The sequence below is a fragment of the Abramis brama genome (assembly GCF_963993115.1).
Source record: "Abramis brama genome assembly, chromosome: 10".
NCBI lineage: Eukaryota > Metazoa > Chordata > Actinopteri > Cypriniformes > Leuciscidae > Abramis > Abramis brama.
In genome coordinates this window covers 38,908,667-38,914,633 of record NC_139972.1, presented here as the reverse complement: position 1 = coordinate 38,914,633, position 5,967 = coordinate 38,908,667, and positions in this window count along the sequence as shown.

Here is a 5,967-nt window from a genome sequence, read left to right as displayed (position 1 = left end):
TTGTGAATATTTTAAATGTTTAATAAAGGGGCAAAAAGTCATAAATAAAGCACAGCAGTTGTGTGTAGCCAGTTCAAATTAAAATTTTGGTGTTCAACTTGTTTTAAGAAGACAACAACCGTTCATTTTTCGTTTTTCAATTAGGGGTTAAAAAAGGAAAAACAAATAGACACAAAAGTTGCCTACATGGATCATTTGGACAGAACACGAGACAGAATTATTTATTAAATTCATAAAAGAAACAATAATTAGCCTATAGGAATACTGGATTCTAAATCTCAAAGAAATGCCACAATCGGAGCAGAAATGAGGGCGAAACACCCAGAAACTCCTTATATGTGTCGTTCGGGGGTCTTTCCCAGCCATTAATGCTAGGATAACACGCCACGTCTCCTTCCATTAATAATAATAATAATAATGTCTAATGCGGTGGCTGTGATATTATAACCAACGTCCGTTGCCGTGATTTTTGGAATGACTTATCGCGAGAGAAAAAAAGACGTTTTAGTCGCATAACATCGGTTAATGGAAACGCCGTCATTTCGCAATAGTTTTTTATCGATATTTAGATAATAGCGCAAAACATTTGCGCAAATCTGTAATGGAAACGCGGCTAGAGTCTGCTTTAGTTGGGCTCATGACCCTTGAGTTTTTAACTTTAGTTTTCTCTGGCTGCTTTAACTGTGTATATGATACACATTTGTTATAGCAATAAATGCAGGAGAAAATATCAGATCTTGGTCAGTTAATGGTGATGTTATAGTTATCATATGATGGTTAAATCTCTTAATATATTAGCTTAGATTACATAATATGTAGATGGATTTTAGCTTTATACAAAGTCTATAATGTTTGATTAGGGTTGGAGATAAACTCTGCAGGACAGTCGATCGGCAGGAGCAGGGTTGGGCACCCCTGCTCAAGAGTGTTAAAGTTAATGAGATAATTAAGTGATTAATTTAGTGATGATTGAGCATTATTGAAGACACCTGATGTTAACAAGCAGAATCACTGAAGGAGAAAATCACAAATTGTAAGCCACCGTTATGGCGATCAATGTTTGCTTTAGTTGGGCTCTTGACCCTTATATGTTTACTTTAAATTTTACTATTGTTTGTCTGCTGTTATTGATTTTTAACAGTTAAATGAACAAAGTAAAGTGTGATCTGATAGTGTTGGTTATGTTTTGACATAATCATGCTGTGATCTGAAAAATGAAACTTATTTAGATAGTTTGGTGTAACTTGTTAGCAGCAGCTCTGTGATTCTACAGCATATGATTATCAGTATTTATCTTATAATCCAAAATATTTAATAAACATTGTTCTGATCAAAAGACTTTCAAATGAATTAATTTAGAAACACAGACATCAATAATCAGCCTGTGAATCTCAACAATGGTGACAATAATAAAGCATGTTGCAGTGGCTGCCACCAATCACAACTCATTAATGACTCCCATCATGCATTGCGGTATGAATAAATTATGATCTGAATTGTCTATGTAATTTACTTTTCCTAATTTAATATTCTGCTCGTCACCATTGTTGAGATGCATAGACTGAATCTTGACGTCTGTGTGTGCCTAAAAGTAAGTTTTTTTTGTTTGTTTGTTTTTTAAACAACTTTTAAGAAATCCTTTATATTATATCAAAAATTCTGGGCATTTATGCAGAATCACAGTTATTTTGTAATCAACAACATAAATCTACGTCAGTAAGAAGGATCTTAATGAGTTCAGTGATCAAGTTCAAATGATGATTGTCATAATATAACCAACACCATCAGAGCACTTTATTCTTTGTTCAACTGGTGGTTATAACTCAGATACAACAGCCAAACAAAGTCTAAAGTAAACATATAAGGGTCAAGAGCCCAACTAAAGCAAACACTATTCTCCATAACGGTGGCTTACAATTTGTGATTTTCTCCTTCAGTGATTCTGCTTGTTAACATCAGGTGTCTTCAATAATGCTCAATCATCACTAAATTAATCACTTAATTATCTCATTAACTTTAACACTCTTGAGTGTTAATTTAACACTGGAGTTTTTGCTGTGTAGTAAATGCCGCTCCATCTGAAAGCAGGTGATGGCGATTTACTACTAATCAAGGAACCGGCTTTACTGATGAGATGCGCATAACAATCTCACAATATATATCGCCCAGCCCTAACTCTGAACTACTATAAAGTCACAAAAAAGCTTTGTTGGTTGTCACCATTGTTGAGATTCATATGTTGATTCTTGATGTCTCTATATTACAATAAAAATTAATCAGCTCAAAACCTTTTCTGAATAAATTATTATTATTTTTTTCAGATTGTTATAATAATGATACCATAATATTTCAAGGGTCATGTGAAAAATTATGGCATTAATTATAGACTTTGTATAAAGCTAAAATCCATCTACATATTATGTAATCTAAGCTAATATATTAAGAGATTTAACCATCATATGATGACTATAACATCACCATTAACTGACCAAGATCTGATATTTTCTCCTGCATTTATTGCTATAACAAATGTGTATCATATACACAGTTAAAGCAGCCAGAGAAAACTAAAGTTAAAAACTCAAGGGTCATGAGCCCAACTAAAGCAGACACTGATCTCAATCATGGTGACATCAAATTTCTTTTAAAGTTTTTTACACTTTATTTAAATTAGCATATTTTACATTAATTTTATGGTTTCTGTTTGGCAGCCGCAGCTGCCAGTCATTTGACCATTTTTTTAAGATTTTTTTTACAATGAAGGTATATGATCGTGATTATTCAGGAAATATCTGTAAAATAACAGTGTTTTCAGTTTATTTAATTTAGGATGTTTTACAGTTTTTTGGGGAGCTGACAGTCAGTTGACCATTTTATCATTTAACTGTTCTGTTACTGTTTAATTACAGATTATATTTGTAATTTTACATACATTTTTATGTAATTTAAGAAAACAGAAAAAATACTATATGAAAAATACAATCAATTTTTTGTATAAAAAATGTGAATTACTGGAATTTGTCATTAATGTCACAATACCTAAAATAACAGCTGAATTTTTATTTTACAGATATTATTTGTAATTTTACAGTGTTTTGAGAACAATTTAAAATGAAAGAAAATGATCGTCAAAAAATCACAGTTATTTTCTGTAAAATTAGGATTTTTTTACGGTGTAGGATAGTTACCATCATGGTGACAAGTGGTGCATGCAGCTTGATTTGAGAGCAAATAATCCCTTTATATTAATGCGCTCATACAGCAAGTGTTTCTGTATAACATACTTTTGCTAATATGTTAGCAAATTAGAATGTTAGCAGATTAACTTTTAAAAGCTAAGTTTATACTAATAAAAGTGTTCACATTGAGATTACATGGAAGTTTTAAGTTAATTGTATGAATTAATGTACTTTGAATTTCAGAACTTAAAAAATTTGAGGCAATTGATTGTCTTAAATGTTTTGAGTTCTGCCAACTTATTCGGGTTTACAGTGTACTTCATAGATTTGAGTTATATTAACCCTTGTATGGTGTTCTGGTCTGTTGGACCCGTTTTCATTTTTTATCAAAAGAAAAATGATACAATGAATTATTTTTTCAAACTGAGACTCATTGGCCTTGGCTCATTTTCTGTGAGGAATATATATCAGAACACATTTTTAATGAAAACACACTGTACACCCCCCATACACATTTATATTACACACAGGATGTGCGGGTCCACTGGACCCGGGGCTAATAAAAGTGTGGAAATTGTAGGTCCTGTGTACCTTTACTCTGTCCTCCTCCTGTCAGGGCCTGCTGTTAGTGTGTGTATGTTCTTTTATATGGTTTATGAGGACACAAATGTGTATAATGACATGGGTATTACAACGTAAACATGGTTTATGATGACATCTGTGTCCTCATACTAAAACATACTAAATGGTGTTTTTTGAAATTCAAAAAATGCCAAAAGTTTTCTGTGATTGGTAGGTTTAGTGGTAGGGTTAGTGTAGGGGGATAGATTATACAGTTTGTACATTAGAAAAACCATTATGCCTATGGAGAGTGACCGTACACCACATATCCAAGTGAGTGTGTGTGTGTATGTGCATGTGTATGTGTGTGTGTGGGGGGGGGGGGGGTGTTTTGTATGTGTCTGCATGAGTGTGTGTGTGCGTGCGTGTGAGAGAGAGATTGTGTGTAAGTGTGAAAGAGTGCAAGAGTGAGTTTTGTGCTTCTACTCCTGCCATTCCCACACGAGGTTGCAATTCTTAAATGTGATCTAACAAAGGTAAAGAGAAAATATTGACCATATATGCTGTTTATATGGCTTGTAATTGGGATGAAGTAAACATCTGTTGAGTATTTTAACATAACATTTTTGATTGTGTTGAATTAAAAACCCAAAAATGCAGCGGGTCCACCAGACCCACGAACACTGGCTGAGTAACAAAAATATGAATTTTTTTACGGTGTAGGATAGTTACCATCATGCTGACAAGTGGTGCATGCAGCTTGATTTGAGAGCAAATAATCCCTTTATATTGATGCGCTCATACAGCAAGTGCTTCTGTATAACATACTTTTGCTAATATGTTAGCAAATTACAATGTTAGCAGATTAGCTTTTAAAAGCTAAGTTTATACTAATAAAAGTGTTCACATTGAGATTACATGAAAGTTTTAAGTTAATTGTATGAATTAATGTACTTTGAATTTCAGAACTTAAAAAATTTGAGGCAATTGATTGTCTTAAATGTTGTGAGTTCTGCCAACATATTCGGGTTTACAGTGTACTTCATAGATTTGAGTTATATTAATTGAATGGACTTAGTACTATTAACTTTATTTACCCAAGTTATCTTAACAATAAGTTATTGAGTTACTTGGACACAAATAAAATATTTTTTTTATGCTTAAATTGTTTGAGTTAATAAACTTAAATGATTTAAGGCAATCGGTTTCCTCAAATGGTTTGAGTTGAGCTAAATGAGCACTTTAATTTAACCGTTATCAAAAGGTACAAGTAGCAGTAATCCAACCTTTTAAGTTCTGGAAAATTGTGACTTTTAAGTTAATCAACTTAAAAAATTTGAGGCAATCGATTGCCTCAATTTTTTTGAGTTCTGGTAACTTATTTGGGTTTACAGTGCACTCTAGCTGCGGCATTCTGGATCAGTTGCAGAGGTTTGACCGTGCAAGCTGGGAGACCAGCCAGGAGAGCATTACAATAGTCCAGTCTGGATAGAACTAGCGTTTGGACAAGGAGTTGTGTAGCATGCTCTGATAGGAAGGGCCTGATCCTCCTAATGTTATAAGGTAATATGTAGGACTGGGCAGTTGTGGTCTGTGAAGTTCAATTAATCATTTATCACAACTCCAAGGTTCTTGGCTGACCTTGATGGAGTTATGGATGATAAACCTATAGCAGAATGGAGAAGTTGTGGTGCAGTGTTGAGTTGGCTGAGACCACAAGCAGCTCTGTCTTTGTAAGGTTTAGTTGAAGGTGGTGGTCCTTCATCCAGCAAGAAATGTCTGTCAGGCAGGCTGAGATACGATCAGCTACCGTCAGATCCTCTGGTTGGAATGAGAGGTAGTTGTGTGTCGTCAGCATAAAAGTGATATAAAAAATCATGTTGCTGAATGACAGATCCTAGTGATGACATGTAGATAGAGAAGTCACCCACATCATCCCTGTGGGTGATGCAGTGGGTGACAAAGTATTAGTTTGTGATTATCGGATGGGAAAGAAGTGGACGCCTGGTGTTGTTTCAGTAAAGACAGGCCCTGTATCACACACGGTCCGATGTGGGACTTTCAGTTCACTGGAGATGTCATGTTGGCACGTTTAACTGACTGTAACAATTGAGATGAGATTGGACCAGAGGTCATTGATGTTCATGAGGGAAATCTGACAGATCTTTGTGAACATCACATGTCAGAAGCATCACTTCCTAGGTCGATCGATCCAATCCAGTCTGGG